The 18,681-nt window shown below is 29.9% G+C and overlaps 1 long non-coding RNA gene across 1 annotated transcript; it reads right to left on the bottom strand.

Moving 5' to 3' along the window:
• Positions 1-11,690: 11,690 nt before the first annotated feature.
• LOC145952695 (uncharacterized) lies at positions 11,691-17,934 on the bottom strand. The gene is made up of 2 exons (XR_014430213.1): positions 14,234-17,934; positions 11,691-13,822 (listed from the first exon to the last, which is right to left on the bottom strand). It is a non-coding gene; the product is annotated as an uncharacterized LOC145952695 (long non-coding RNA).
• Between the last annotated feature and the right edge of the window lie 747 nt (positions 17,935-18,681).

Genomic DNA, 18,681 nt, shown 5'->3' with positions numbered 1-18,681 from the left:
TTTTGAGGATGATGTTTACTGTAGATAATTACCGTACACTCTGTGTTCTGCAGTAAAGCAATGATGACTAACAAATCCCTTTGGTCATATTTATACCAAAAATGACATATACGAAGAGTTATATGTATACTAGAAGTTGCATCCCCATATACCCCACATCTGTTCCCAATAACTGGACCTCCCTTCGGTCCCACGTCCGTACATTACAACCGTTAATTTTAATTTGCATCATTTTTATTTAATTTTAATGACTCGTTTATTTTAAGTGAATTTAACTGGATCAGGTTCATTCCTTTGCGTAATTAAAGTCGCATATTTGAATTTAACTACTTTACAATTTTTAATAAATGAATTAACAAATACAAAATTAATTATATGTACTGTATACTTCATATTAATATACTTTATCTGTATGTGTGTAAATACTAACAAAATGTGTTTTATATTTAAATACATTATTTTCTGTATATATTTAAAGGAAGTCATATTATATGTAGTTTATATTTAAAATTATTAATTAAAGTTTACGTGTATGTGTTTAAGGGGGTTAAATATGACTTTTATATTTAATTAAAGTAAGTCATATTATATGTACTTTAATTATATTTAACATTAATAGAGTTTAGGTATGTTTGTGTAAGGAGAAAAATATGAATACACTATGCTAGTTACTTACAATGATGACTCTAATGTTAACTAATCATGACCAAATGACAAAAGTAAAATGATATTATATATTTAGGGTTTATTTAAGATTATTGAAGTATAACTATATGTGCGTAACAAAATGTTTATGTTAAAAAAAATGTTAATTTATTTTTTCCAACAGTTAATTAATTGATATAAATTATTTCATAACTTAAACGTTATTATTGGTGTTTATTAAAAAAACTCCGTAATATTGCATTTGAAGTAAATGCAAGGTAATAATATATGCAATGACTTAGACTATCTCATCCCGATATTCAATACTGCGGATAATTATTGCTTGTGGAATTCGAAATTTGTCTTTTGAATAGAAAGGGACATTATGGGTTGTGCACGTTCAAAAAGGTGAAACCCTTTATTGAATTCTTCGGAGAGTAATCATAACTTATGTAAAGAATTTAACTCTGAAATAGGAACCGTTCATGAGGAAAAGGCTATATGTAAACCCTTTCAACTTTCTACTTAAAAGCAACACTGCTGTTTTTGTTCACGAAACACAGGCTTTTCACATTCCGTCTTCCACAACCCAAAACCATCTATTTCCAGTTCACTTCATCGTTGTGTCATCCAGGTATGTCGCTTTTCACTTTCAGTTTCAATTTCAATTTTATTTCAACTACACAATGCAACAACATAAATAATTGTTAGTAAACAAATTTATTGGTTCAGATTTTAAAAATGGCATCTTCATCCACAACCCTAAACAATGGCAACTTCAAAAACTGGTTTCAGACTTCCGGTTCAAAATTAACCCCGGGAATAGTAAGTTAATTTTATGTTTAATGCTAAGTAGTACTGTTTATAAAGTCGTTTTTTTTGTAATGCAACTCTTTAAATTTGAATATACAGGATTCAATGAAAATATGCAAGTACTTTAACAAATTTTGGGGTCATCATCTGCTGACTGATTTATGTTATGCCATGGATCCGAACGGGAATGTCACCACACTTGAAATTTGTAAAAGAAAACATAAGCATTGGTTTAGAAGTGGCTGCACTCGTATGGCAAATTTCTATGAAATGAAGACAGTTCATATTATTTTCCTGCACTTTATAGGAAATAATTATTTCCATGTACGTATATACAATGACAAATATGTTGAAATAGATTATCCAATTCCAAACCGATTGATGGACCCAAGTACTATTGACTTTTCAACCAACTTTTGGCAAACTTTCAAAACCAACCTAAATAAGGAAGAGGTACTCATTTTACATTTAATCTTCCATAAAAAAAATGTGTGTAGTTTTTTGTATCATTATGTAATTTCATTTGTTTAAATTTGATGTTATATTCTTTTATACCAGGATATATTGCCACTTGGAGGAACTTTTAATTTCTTTTGGCAACATAAGATGAATGTTGGCGTTGCGCTGATTAGTGATCCTGCAGGAAATGAATTTTGTTTTCAATTAGAATACGACTCACGTGGAGTTGATTTCCAATTGAGAGGTGCTTTGCAACTGGTACAAAGTTATCAGCTTAAAAAGAATCATCTGCTATGGATTCATTATGTGGAGCATAATAAGTTCTTAATAAGGGTTTTTTCTGCAAGCAAATTCGAGATTAATTATGATATTCGAAAAGACGAAGATAATTTACAATCGTTTATGCTTGACAAAAGTTGGATCAAAATAATTAGTCAGGATGATTTATTTCAATTACAACCGTTGGTAAGTTTTGTTAGTAATTAAGTACTCAAAATGATTTTAATTAATATTTTATTTGATGACTAATTATAAAATGTTGTTATTGTAGACTATTCCATCTGAAGTTGTTAGAGATTTTATCCCAAATGAACAACAAAAAATAGTCATACAAGATGAAGAAGGTAATCAATATTTATGTCAACTTAAGGGAAGTTGTCATAAAAGGTACATGGCTGCAGGATGGTATGACTTTGTGTGTTCAAACAACTTTTTGGTCGACGATGTACTTCAATTTTATTTTACTCATGATCCGAAGATCCTATATGTACAAAAAGGGTAATGGTGTTTGTCTTTATTGCAAGACATACTGTATTACATGACTTTCGTTCTGAGTTATAATTTGTAATCATTCACGCTACAATTGTATTGTTAGTTTATAATGAAGTTGACTGCATTCAATGAACACAAATTATAGACACAAAATGTTTATAATTAACGACTGAATTAAAACAGCCAGACTCCCATGAAATAACAAATATGAATCAATTTGTCGATGTTAAAAGAAAAGTAAATGCAAGTGTATGTAACATGTGTATTCACGACAAATAATTGCACCGCATAACGCAAACAGTCACTGTTGAGTGAATAAATAAATAAAGACAATGTTCGGTGACTTGAGTGGAAGTTCAACAATTATCACGAAGATAACACATTCGTCATTTTTAAAAAAGGGACAACTTATATACATACAGCATATCACAAAACATTCTCATAAAAGGAAATAACCACCCCCCATCCAAAAACATCAAAAAACCAAGAAATACATTTATGATGTCCTTAACATACCAGCAAAACATTCAGTCACTAGGGCGGAGTAGGAAACGTCTTTCAAACAATCATTCTTCTTGTTTTTCCTTCGCAGCTCTGAAATTTGCCATCTGTTGATTCAACATACAAACCTCCATCTCCAGCTCCAAATTTTCATTCATTGTTTTTTCAAGTTTTTCCTCCAGGATTTGAACATTATAGTAGTTGTAGTCACGAATCTTTTTACCCGTTGCTGCTAGTAGTCGACGAATCAATGAAGCCGACACATCCTCTTGAGCATCGTAGTCATTTGCTGCAAATTTTCCCAATGAAACCAGGTTCCCAACATCACCCGTAACCAATGTTCCATAGTACCTACGATACTCAACTCCGTCAACAATCTGTTTTCGCTCCAGTGTGAACATTGGGTCAGGATAACCACGAACGGCACATATGTCAGACAACAATATTCCCATGCTTTGATGAACAAGAAACACCTCACAATTACTGTCCTCTGCAATATCATGTGGCTTACTACCTAATAAGAAAATAAAAAAACAAAAAGTAATTAACAATTTTTAAAATACATATTTATTCATAAATTAATGGAAAAATCAACCTTCTCCGCTACTCGTTGATTCTTTTCGACATTTTGTGTGACCTTTGTTTTTATTTTTTTTGTCTTGATTGGCTTCTTTGTTGCAGTACATTATCCAAGCGGACCATGCTTCATCATACGTGGCATATGATTTATGTTTGTTACCCTTGTAGCCACTAACCTGTGCTTCACATTCTTCCCAACAGTAATAAATTCCTGGGTTCCGTCCCTCAAAGACGACATAAACCTTTGGCTGAGAGCTGTTTGTACTCATTTTTTTTTTGTACAAAGAGGAGGTAGGGATGAACTGAACCTCACAAATGACAATACACATTACCATTTATAATCAAATTACGACGCTAATAAATAATAATTAAAACATTTATTATTTTATTAATATTCTACAACACGTATATAAAAAAGCATACCATATGATTTGATATTTTGTTTTCGCATCTTATTTTGTCAATGAAAAACCAAAACAAAGGTCTACACACTGGACAACGAAATTAAAAGTAATAAACTATTGGAAAACCATTTCCATCTTTCAACTTTGCCAGTCACACAAAATAAATGAATGACTTCCATTCCACCACTATGCGGTCAGTAGCTTCTGCGGATGAAGGTGTCAAATAATGATGACAATTGAAATGATTTGATGTCCTCGGTTTGCTGTCCATGTTCAAAAGATATATGTATTGTATAAATGGTAAGTTAATTTTATAGACAACCAAAATCAGTGTTTTAAAACCCGGACCGACCCGGCCGGTCGGACCGGTTGGACCGGGAACCGGTGGTCCAGCCGGTCCGAATCTGAAGTTGGATCGGTTATGCAGTCGACCCGTTTCAAACCGGATTGAACCGGTCAATTTTCCGGTTCAACCGGTGAACCGGTGGGTCAAACCGGTTCAACCACTTTTTTTTCTTTTTTTTTTAAATTTTTTTTAAGGGATCATAAATCACAAAAATAATAATGAAAATTGAATCTCTTAATGAAAAAGCAAGGAGTCTTATTAAATATAACAATGACTACTTATTCTAATATATTTGTTTGCAATATATACAACTTAAATAACTTTTATAGTATATTATTAATTTTAAATTATATATTTAATAATGCAATATCTATGTAAATATTACATATATTATTTTGTGATATTAATTGCAAGTATATTATATATGTACATATTATTTATATTTTTAATTTGTATTAATATACCGTTTAACATGTAATTTTTTTATGTATTTTTTTACAAAATAAAAATAAAAATAATTTTAAATAAGATAGAAAAATTGAAATTTAAAATAAGATATGAATTTATTAAAATTTATAAGTATAAAATATATTTAATATGAATATTTTTTTAATAAAAATAAATAAAAATCGAGTCATGCGGTTCAACTAGTGACCCACCGGTTCAACCTTTGACCCACTGACCCAGTACCTTAACCGGTTCGATGACCGGTCCGGTTTTTAAAACTATGACCAAAATGCTGGAACTTAGGTCTCATGTCCTCGGCTTGCTGTACATCTTAAAAAAATATATGTATTGTACAACATCAGAAATTTTATATTGATTTAACTAATTTATTTTACTTAAGAACACGTGGTGTTCTATATTACGATTCTCTTACTTATACTTCTGTACTGTGTTCTGTATGAAATGCTGCCTACACAAGTTGTACTACTTCACGCCTTGTGTTGTTTTATTGCTGCATGAGGTGACCACTCAGCACCGTCTGACTTGTGACGACGGACATGGCGCATCACATCACTTCTCACCAGCCTTTGACCAACCATTCCCTTAATGCCGCGTGGACCCAATGTTTTTTGTAATTTCCAGTTTCTCTATTTATACATCATGCCTCTCATTCTCCGCCCAAGTGTTCATCCTTTGCTTTGCCTACATTTATTGTTCTCCGCTAGACTTCCTTGCTGTAAGTGTTATTTTCCTATTAATGTATCTTTTTATATATCATATTTATATGACAATAATATAAATTGTTAATACTTCATATATATATTGTCAATATACTTGTCTTCTTGGATTGCAGGTTTGAAATTATTTTGACGTATTTACTACTCATCTTTACACGTAAGTCTAATATAACAATTCAATATTTCAGTTTATCCTTAAATTCATGTTCTAATCAAATGTCATGTATATGAACTATCTATTAAAATACAATACTATATTTATTATAACCCATATTCTAATAAATTTGATACTTAATAAATGCTATGTAAGATAAAAAAATTTAAAATTAAATAATTTAATAAAAAAAATACCTATATTTGAATATATGTTACTTATATTCTAAGTTAATATAAATAAAATATTTAAGCAGTATTTTAATTTTTATAATAAACACATTTAAGTAAAAATATTGAAATTATTAAACACAAACGTATGAAATATCCTCAACCTACTCAAATGATATTATTTTCCAGATATTATAAGTTAAATCATTTCAATTAATTTAAATAATTGTACGTACCGTGTTTAACTAAATTATAAAATACTATAAATATCATTAAAAAAAGTATATATATATATATATATATATATATATATATATATATACTGAATGTATTATTTAATAATTGTAAATAAAAACCGTACATCAAATTTCTTTAATTTATTTATATTGAAATACATGATAAATATAAAATAAATGACAAAATCAAATAATAATATTACAATAATATTTTTTTTTTATTATTAGAAATGTCTCGTAGAGGAGTGGATTACGTGCCAGACAGCGATGAGGAGCAACACTTACTTCGGTCAGAGGAAGAAATCATACATGAACAATTACTATCTCAATGGAGAAGGATTAGGGCAGCTAAGGAAGTTGATGACACTACAGAACAACGGCCATTGTCTCCATTATCACCACCACCGCAGGAACTTGGAGACGATAATGATGACCACACATTTAGGTCATTTAACATACCCACTGTTATTCCTGGACCTGCTGGTATGGTGCAAGCTGAGATCACCAACAGGCAATCTGATAATCCTTTATCAACACAACAATTGCATTCAAATATTGGCCGAGTTGCCAACATGGTGTTCAATACTAACCCCTGGCGTTATGCTCTACATTATGTAAAATCCAGAGGTTTCTTCCATTATTTATGTCTATCTCTTTAAATATTCCAACGCAATTAAAATAATGTGTTGTATCTGTTTATTAACAATTGGACTACCAGAAGTGACACCATTGATTAACATAGACCATAATTTAGAAAGGGTTGCAACTGTTGTTGCTTTTGTCGACTCCATGACCCCAACAGGCAACGGCAATTATACACTTAAATTGAAGGTATCAATACTAAACTTTCGTATACTTCATTAAAAATATTTCATTTAATAATAACATAATGCTTAATTTAGGACCCAACTGCAACCATTGGGGCAAGCCTACATTACAAAGCAAAGGACCACCCACAATACGGCCAACACATTGTTGTTGGTTGTGTCTTAGTGTTGAGGGAGGTAATATTTGTACTAACAATATATCAAATTTAACTTAATTGTCCAATTTATTTACTTTAACTTTTTCCCAGATTGTGGTCTTTGCCCCAGGCCGTTTTCGTGGTCCATACTTTTTAAACATAACCAAAAACAACGTGCAACGGGTCAGTATACACAGTCAATTTTAATTTAATAACATTTTTATATTGCATATAAACCAATTAATATTATTTACTAATTGTTTGTTGCATGTTTGTCTCAGGTAATTCAAAAGGATATATGACTTAATCATCATAACAATATTGTATTTTAAGTGTATGTTGTTTTTAAATATGGATGACTGTTATTAAATGTTTTATTTTCATTGTTAAATTTTCATTTGCTGCATAATTACAATTAAATATTCCTATATTTCTGGTATCGTGGCTTACCAACTCGTCAATGCATCAGAACTTTCAATTTCATAAATAATTCAAAAAAATCAAGTTTAATTTTCAAAATTGTTATAAATAATCTTTATGATAAAATAAATAACTTTTAACAATTACTATAATAATGAATTTTATGTACAATTTGTCACAAACTCTACGTTCAGTTGTCAAAAATCGAAGTATGACCTATAAAAATGTAAACGTCATTATAACCAAATTACATTTTCACAAAAATTCTATAAATATACTGTGAATTCGTTTATGCTTTATAAGTATTGTCTTATTTTGTTAATAAAATATTTATAGTCAATATTATAAATATCTAACAAAAACAATAAAATAAAAACTGAAACTATAAACATCAAACATTTAAATATTCTGTGTATATCATTTATGGTATGTGGCTTTCAGATTAGGGTTTACCTTTTTATGCTATATTATGACTAAATCTTACAAATATTTACCCCAAACATACATACTGTAACTTCTACTTAAATTAGAATTTATATTCAATTTACATAATACAATTCATATTAACTTTCCCTATCTCAAGTATGTAGTAAATACATTATTCTAACTGTAACTTCTACACCTATGTCCTTAACATCTTAACACAAACATTTATATTTATTTAAACATAATATACAAAAAATATAACTATATAAATTCAATTAATTATATATATACATATATACATATATAATTATATATAAATTACAATTTATACAAACTAACAACTACATAAGTGAAAGTAAAAGAATTTTAAAAAAACATTAAACTGTGCATTTCCTTTATTATTTATGATTTACATTTTAGGATTAAGCTTTTGTCTTTAACCCTAAACTTTAAAGTCTTACGTACATATCCTAAATGCTGCCATATGTCATGTGATACACCATTTTAAGAAGTCGTGCATGGTTCACCATGAGTTTTGACAATAACAATCATCTAAACTAATAACTTATAATAATCCTTATGACACAATATATAAAACTAAAACTAACAAAATTTTCCAATAATTTCAATGACACAAAACTATATTTAGAATACAAAATTTTCTTTGTTGTTATCTTCTAATTACAGTTACAAATTTACGCATATAATTAATGTGAACCTCTAATTGTAATACAAACACATTATAAAATGAAAAACTATATTTAATTTAATGTAAACCTCTAATTATAATACATAAACATTATGGATTTTAAATGTATACTTTAATTTTTAAATGTAATTTAGGAGAATGAAAATAATATATATTTTTCCTTTATAAATTTGTTATCACAAATATGTTCTTACAACGGACCGTTCCGATTGCACAAGGGTCTGTTGTCGTTTAACTAGTATTGACTATGTTTTCAACCTGCAACGGCCTGACGTAATGTCTGAACGGTCCGCTGAGATTTCGCAACACCTCGTTCTAATCCATTCCTCCTGTCTTATTTTGATATCTCCAACGGGCCGTTCTTATGTCAGTACGACATATTTCGAAAATCATTACCAACTGATGCACTACATCGTAACACGTGTCATATTTTTTGGTTTTTAAAATCAATTCATTATTTTAACTCAAATTCACGAAAATTTGGATCCATAGTAATATGGTCTCTTATGTTCTATTACTTTATATGTTTAGGGTTTAGGTTACAATTCATGCTTCACTTATATACCACTTATATAAGTGCTTCATCACAAAATAAACCTTAAACACTAACGCTTAACCTTAAATCCTACACCCAAAACACTCACATACATGACAATTAATAAAAATGTACTTCATACTATTCATATTAACATTCATTCTTTGAACTATGTACTTAATACTTAAACCTAACTTGTATGACTAAAGCCTTTAATGGTAACAACTTTAATATATATTATAACAACATATATAAATTTAATATGTTATTGTAACAATTGTTTTTTTTTTCTCTTCACTAAAAAACAATTATTATATATTCATAACAATTACATTTTTTTTTATTAAAATTTTTTAACTCAAATACCAATATTATAAACACTATAAATTATTTATTTCTGTGTACCGTTAAACATTTATGGTTTCCAATATAATCACTTCTTCCTATGATTTCTTATATACATTGATTTTATATTATTCAAATCTTGTTATAATAAATAAATTAACCATTCTTTTAACAAATCACACAAATTTTGTATTGGTTTTTTTTATTTTAATTTTTTTATATTATTTTTTATTATAAAGTCTTATATAAATAACTATCATAATCAAAGGTTCTGCATTTGTACACTATAAACATTACATTAATATGAAATTTATTAAGTATGAAACAAATGAATTTAAAGTCTTCAAAATATTATGTAAGTATCATCAATTTTAAATTATAAGTAATTTTGTTATAATACTATTTATTTTTATTCACGACATAACATTTACATTTTTACCCACTAACTTGCTGCATCAATAATTCATTTTACATATGCTGTTTTTGAATATTCATTCATTAACAAATAAACTTTTCAAAACGGAAGGGCAAACAAAGCACCGTAATTTTGCCCAACCAAATCTTACAACCTACTGCTCTACGTAATGATGGACGGTCTATCACAGGTTTGATGAACCTTTTACTGTCCCGAGGAAGCTCATTAATTTGGCAACACACCTGTCTCCGTCCCACTCATCAATAAATCCATAACATTTCCATATTAAATTATTAATCCAACTATCACAATCCATTAACCTAGCATCCACCGAAGCGTCACAATATGAGTATTCATGTCACAAATCATTAAATTATAAAATAATTTTAACAACATTAATTATTACGGCTGACAGTACAAAATCACCACACATTTCTTACAATATTTCACTGCTGCATGCAATTAATTCTTCACTGCTACATGTCAAACATTAAATCAACTATTAATGAATTTCATTATTAACCCTAAGTCTACAAAATTTATATAATAAAATTAAATCTCAATTACAAAACCTTAACACACTTTACTCCTTTACAATGGACACAAATAAGGAACTACATTCTTCACCACTTGCTATGAATTCTCCTGATGCCACCCGCATGAACACAGAAGCAATTACTATGGGAATCACAGCGCCAGCAACAAACAATACTCCAACCATTACGTCGTCAACAAATGCTGAACCCTTTGAAAACACTTCAACTTCTTTTGGGTTAGTTTAACAATGCATTTATTGTAAAACGGTTGTATTCATTCATCAAAGTTCCATGCTTGGTAAACAAATCTTTTTTTACAGGCCAATAGAAGTTATTGCTTTAACGAATAATCCTGACACAGCCAACCAACATGAAAATCATTCCAAGGTAATACTCTTATTCTACTACATCTCAGAAATCGTTGTCATTATGTACATCTATATGATCAAATCATTTAATGCTTCATTTTGTAGAATGCATTTGAAGTACTACTTCTTGACAAAACTATTCAGGCCATATACTCCGCAACAAAACTCATTTCTAACATCACTCAGGTTTTCCATCAAACATTTTATACTTTTTTCCTTACGCAACAACCTCAATGTCATATATGGTTCCCTCATATATACTAACTTCATTTTTTTACAACCTTCTTTTATAGGGTGTTAATGACCGTCTTCAGGAAATGGAGAAAAAACAAAATGAAATACATACGAAGCTTGCAAACATTGAGTCTCAAATTAATATTACAAGAGATATAACTATGACTGCAATTTCTCGCTCAATGAATGTTCAACAAAATTCTCCAACATTAACAACAACAAATACAGATACTGGACTCAACACCACACCTAAGCGAATATTTTGTCGGAATTCATCTCCATTGTCAAAACAATCCCAACGGAAATTTATGAATCAGTCACACATTCTAAATCAAGTTGATACAAGACCAAGTAAGCGTAAGATGATTGGTAAAAGCATTTTGAGCAATAACAATATAGTTGGATATTCATCTTCGAACAACACCAATGCAATTCAACTGGGAGTTCATCATCGTCAGTCAACACAACCACCCAACTACAATCAAAATAGTAGTTTTTCCATTCCACTCAAACGGAAGGTCGTATGCATACTTTACTTTACATTTACTTTATAATACATTCAAAAAAATAGTCAATGAAATTACTTGTTCCATTCCACTAAAACTACAATTCCTTTTTTTTAGCCAATAATTAACGAAGGGTCATTGGAGACACCGTTGCCATCCAATGTATACAGAAACTTGACATTTAACGACTCAGCTGCACAAACCAATGTAAAAATACCTGACATACCAACTGAGTTAACACAGAATGCAAAAAACCAGGTTCAACAGCCAAACAAGACAGATGTGCAAGATATACCATCAAGTGATGATGAGTTACATGGTATCGTTGCTGTAGGCCACATTTTGCCACGGGTAAAAATCTTGACATTTTCCATCTTTTTTTAATACAACTCCTCTAACACATGTCTATTGTAGAAAATCAACTCAATTTTTAGGCCTACCCAAGACATGGCATTAACAAAAGAACAATTACGACTTTCCACCTATATTTTTTACCCTGACTATAAACTCAGGTTACCATTTTCATAACTCATTCATACTGTGTTAAATATTTACAACAACAATTTTGTCTTCTTATTTATACTTTTTTTTCTATTTCTTTTCCTCTAGTGAAGTGCTCCTAAAGATGAATTACACAGAGGTTACAAGACAACAATTACAATGTTTAAGTCCTGGAAATAAAATCAAACGTCAGGTATACGTATAAATTTAATATTTCATAATGTTTAATCATCTACAACAATACTCATTACCCTCTCTGCTCTCTAACCTCATTAGGTTGTTGCTTGGATGTCAATGAAGATCACTGATATGCAGGACAAGATTACTGATCAAACCATTTGGTGTCTTCCTCCTGAATTTGCGGTAACCTTTCATTCTTATTATTTTTCTAACTTTTTTTTTCAACTCCACAACCCAATACACTTTACTTTTCTTTTCTGACTAATAATTTTCACAATTTGTAAATATTATCATATAACTTTTACACTAAATTACTGTAATTTTAATTTTCCTATCTATTTAATGTACAATTATAAACTTCAAATAACATCTATTATCAACATTTTCATCATTAGTTTTCCTTCTTTACTACACCTAATAACATCTATCAAAATTGTCATATTTACAGAGAGCTATCATTGAAGGAGACACAATTGAAGACCTATTGGAAACATATGCAAAACACTGGATGAAACCATATCAAAAATTAAAATATGTATACTGCATTCCATATTTCTTTCAAATGAAATACTAAACTATTTATTTAACTACATTTCATTTACCCATTTAATAAAATATTTTGCTTTTCATAGATATATGTGCCAATTGAGGAATATAGCGGACACTGGTATTTGATGGTTCTTAGCTTAGAAGACAATGTAATATATCATTTGGATTCTTATCTGAAGGACCAAACAATGGATCGTAGACGTCACAACATGATGCAAATTGTATGTCACAAATAACTCCAAATAAATCAACCATCCTAACTTCACTATCAATTTCATATATACTATTTTCCTGTTTCAGTCCAACGTCATAATACAATTGATGGAATCAAGTTTTTATCCTCAAAATTTTGTTAAAGAATTAGTACATGGAGAAAGCTGGGATATTTTGCAAGGAAGGGCAGTTCCAAATTGTGGCCATAGGTAACCAATACTAATTTACTTTATTATTTTATTCATAATGAATTTTATATTCACAACTTTTTTTTCCAATGCATAACAGTAACAACTCTATTATTTGGGTTTTACAATGGATGGATATGGAATATGCATTTCAACCAAACTTAATCAAAGTGGTGAGCAAATAATGCAATACATTTCAAATTACATTGTATTTTACTTATGCATATTAATATATGTCAAACAATGTAACATTTTCAGAGCCTTGATGAAGAAACTGTTCGAATGAAAATTGCTTTAGATTTGGTTTCCGGTGATCATAATGAATATAAACGCACCATCCACATCAGAGCTGCAGAATTCTGTCAAAGTATTGGACTATCATAAATTGAATTCAGAAAACAACTTCACGATTGAGCCTACACGTTTAGGATTAATATCATCAGCTGGGCTGCACATTTTTGGATCCTTATTCTGCAACCAAAATATTGTATCACTTCGCCCAATTATTTTTTGATTAGTTTTTTGGATATATATATTGCAAGAGGTCCAATATAATTCTACCTTTCTTCACAACTTTAAAACACTCAGCAAAAACAATCACATTTTTGTATTTCATATTTTGTCATTATTAAATGAAACTAACTTCGTTATCTCTAATTTTAATGTACTATTTAAACATGCTTTTTATTATATTCTAGATCCAAAAACACACGAATCAATTTTTAATCACATGGTTTTAATAATTATTCATTACTGACATTATTAAACCAATATATATGAAATTAACAACTTCAAATCAATACCTAAACACCAATTTCATATACATGATAAATGTGATAGCATTAAACTCATGAATCGTAAATAGGTAACTAACAATCTTACCCATTCATGGAGCCATTGCTGCCCTTTGGGTCTGCTTTTATGTAAAGCTTTACATCCAATAACAAGCTCTACTACCCCAAAGGAGAAAACATCAACTTCTTTACTGATTTTACCACTTTCAGTGCATTCTGGAGTCAAATACGTATCCATACAAGAGCAATTTTTTCACCATCACTTACTAATGATAAACAATTGTCTTTCATTCAGTACTACACTAACCAAATGTTCCAGCCACCCTGCTTTCCACTTCCACATGCTTTTCTCCATTCGTATGCCACCTGCCAAGGCCAAAATTTTCCAACTAAATCCATTACTCGCACTTAGTTCAGACATCTTATCCGCTGAAAGCATGATTCTTTATATTAACATAAACAATCCTTCAGAATAACCACGTAACACGAACTACCTAATAACATACTATAATAAAGATGTAGCAAAAAAAAACATACAAGATTAACATCAACCTACTAATTGCAATGGTAAAAAGATAGACTTAACAAACAACCTTACATTCATACATTTTAACATTACAAAATTATTGGACTTCGACATACTAACCATAAATTTTCTTCCACCCTCCACACAAAACCCTAAACCATCACAACATTACGATGTTGTGTTCAACTTAAAACCTCTATTTCTGACAAAAATTCTTCATCACCCTGAGCACCAGTTAACATATACCTCATCATTGCAACAACCTGCTCATCAGGTACCACTCCACGGTGTACATAACCAAATTCATCTTCAGCCAAAACAAAATGGGGGGGTCGCAGTAGTGGCAATTGGGACTACTCAAATTGCTTCTGTAACACTTCTATTCAACTTCACATCCAGTTTACAATTAGGTACTCCTAACATAACATCATCATCCTATTTGTATTCTGCTAACAAACACAACATTCTACAACAATTCACAACATTAACGATTACACAAACACCTAACCATCACGACCACCTCCTCATAAAGTTTGCTTACTTATGCCACCTTCTTTAAGCTGCAGCTATATCTCTGCATTCTATGCTTCAACTAACCAAAATTTCTGTTTAACAATACAGGGGGGCACATACAGCAGTACAAACGTATACACACAAAATCAAGGATCAACTTCATAAACTTCCTAAAATAAATCTAACAACCTCACACTGCATTTCCTCAAACTCACTTCGCCTACTCTGCATACCACGCCCGACTGTCTTCCATTCATGTAAAACTATATTTCATGTAATCAAATCTAACAAACATCAAATTTGTCAATAAGATTTTTACAAAAACAAAATCAATCTAGTAACAAACATATTTCAATGCTCAACAAATAATACCATTACCATAAACACAATTTTCAACAAAAATGTTAACAAACAACAAAACCAAAACTTCAGCCATCAACGATGTTCAACCCACCACTATTTTCTTCTTCTAAGCAATACCCTGCACTAACGCATCATCAATCCGCTCTTCCCACTCCACAATCAACAAACCCTTTTCACAGGGGTTGCGGCCTGCGACAAACAAAACACGACCACCGTGCCAAACTCGTAATTCACCCATGCTTCCCAACAAACTACCGCCACAATCGTAACAAAACACCACCACCTCCACCACCGTCGGAGACTCGTACTTCACCCATGTTAAACGGAACCCTAAACAATAGAAAATGTCCGTCAATATCAAATGTCCGCCACAATCGTAACAAAACACCACCACCTCCACCACCGTCAGAGACTCGTACTTCACCCATGTTAAACGGAACCCTAAACAATAGAAAATGTCCGTCAATATCAAATGTCCGCCACAATCGTAACAAAACACCACCACCTCCACCACCGTCGGAGACTCGTACTTCACCCATGTTAAACGGAACCCTAAACAATAGAAAATGTCCGTCAATATCAAATTTCAAAGGACTAATATGCAATTGTTCAAATTTAAACATTAAATTCAATCTCAACCGTTTACTTTTTTAAACTTCTCATCTACGGTCATTATTAATTGACCACCAATGCACCACTTCTTAAACTGGTCCGTCAGAGAATTTACCCTCATTCTACTCACAGAAACCCTAACAAATTCATCTTATATATGTGTGTATATATATATATATATATATATATGTATATATTATAGAGATTGTGATATCAATTTCATCTTTTACCTTTTTCTTTTCTTGACGTGTGTTTTTAAAAAAAAATTATCACTTGAAAGTTAAAATTTCAAGAATTTTTTTGTGTTATATAAAGGAACAAATTCAACTACATAGAATAAAATAAAGCAAGTCAATTAAAGAGAACGAATAGAAAAATAGAGCAAGTCAATGACACTATCATTTACATATCGGAGTTTCACAAAATAGGGGAATGAGATGAGAACAGTACTACAATATTATATATGAGCAATGAACAATAGTGCAGTATTATTAATAGAGAAAAAAATGGAGAAGACAGGAGCATAGAAAAAAAATATGAAAAACTCACTTGAAAATTCTTGAAACACTTGAAAAGTCACTTCAAACAATCCTTCAAAATTCGATGGGTTTGGATGAGATTGTTTTATAAATCTGGTATTTATAGATAATACTAGAAAGTCCTTCAAAATCTCTCTCATACAACAATCCTTTAAAATCCTTATATTTTTGAATACCAATGGATTGTTTTTAAGTTATAAAAAATCTCAAATGAATACCAGTGGATTTTAATGGACTCTTTAAAAAATCTTGAAAATCTAGATTGAATACTACCAGATTGTTTTTAAGTGACATAAAATCCTAATTGAATACCAATGGACTTTTTTACTCAAAAAAAGTCTTTTAAAATCCTACGAAATCCTAAACCAATACACCTCCCTAAATTATTATAGCTTTGTGATATGAGATTTTCACTTACTTGTGAGATTGATGTATTTTAAGTTATTGATTATCTTGTATTTTTATTATTATTTCAACAAAATTAACGCTAAATACAAGTTCAAAATTAACATTGATTTTTTTAATATTTTAATGATATTAAATATAAACTTAAAAATTATTTGTAATATAATTTTTTTAATTTCTTAAAAAATTTATAAATATCCATGGATATCCGTGGGTATTTTAAAATATATTTTATAAAAAAATTTAAATAAAATATAAATCTTCCGATATTTCCTATTTTGATTTTTTTAATCAATGCATACAATAAATAAAAAGTACAAAAGGTAAAAAATTGCATACTGTAAATTTTATTTTATCAAACATTTAATGTTTTAATATATAATATTATATATGTGAGCATTAATACACACACACACAAACCACAATTAAAACAATTTAAAAAATTATTAGAGAAAAAATAACTCATTTTCAAAACATTTTCACAATTTAAAAAATTATTAGAGAAAAAATAACTCATTTTCAAAACATTTTCACGATTAAAGGTATTACATTTCAAATATAATTTTATAAGCAAAAACTAAATTAAATTAATTTTGGCACACCAAATGCGATTGCAAGATTGAAATCAAAACTCCAAATACCCTAGTGCTATCACACTTAGTGCCACATCACTTACACTTGGCATCAAATGTACAAAGAGCAACCCTTTCTCTATAGAGATCTCATGCTTAACACACAACATCTCACCCTTTATGTCAAATTTTGGTGTCCTCACTATGGCTCTCACATTTAGCACAGACTTGGTTTTAGTTAGAATCAAAATCACTAGGTTTATTTGTGACTATTGCACTTAATGAGACAATGCACTCACTTAGTGTCAAAGTATGTCTAGCTCACTATGACTATCACACTTAATTAGCATCGCCTTCTTTGTACTTAGCACCAAAGAGATACTAACTCTTTGAAGCTTTCATACTTAGCTTAAGGACTCTATGCTTATTAGATACATAATTCGCAACATATTGTAGTTTCGTGATTTTAGTCTTCTTATGGTCCTCTAAACATATAATCCACCCCATTATGTCCAATTATATTGTATAGGTTTAATCTTCTTAATCTATTCTCATTTTATTCAATTAAACTCTCAATTACACTTGATCAATTCACAATTGATCAATCCTCATTCTCAAAATCCTAACTCATCACAAACTCTATTCAATCCAATACAATACTAAAATCATTCCTATAACGATTATCAACACATTCTAAAATAATATAACTTCACAAAATTCAACGGATTGTCAATTAAATCAAACAAGTATTGAAGCAAACATTCTTCATGGTCATCATGATCACTTTACGAACCCAAATTATTAAGAATCCAAAACAGCCCAATAAAATAACACAACTAATTTAATATACCGATACAAATACACTACAACAAAATTGTAATACAGTGACACACATTCTATAGTAACACTATATATGTCACTAAAAATTACTTTTACCCACATAATAACTACAATATATGTTAGTATATTATTAAAAAGTGTGAGTATAAATTATAGTGACACACAA

The sequence above is a fragment of the Cajanus cajan genome, chromosome 10, assembly GCF_000230855.2.
Source record: "Cajanus cajan strain Asha chromosome 10, NIPB_CcT2T_4, whole genome shotgun sequence".
In the NCBI taxonomy this organism is placed as follows: domain Eukaryota; kingdom Viridiplantae; phylum Streptophyta; class Magnoliopsida; order Fabales; family Fabaceae; genus Cajanus; species Cajanus cajan.
Note: the sequence above shows the minus strand (reverse complement) of the source record. Positions and strands in the feature narration are given on the sequence as shown.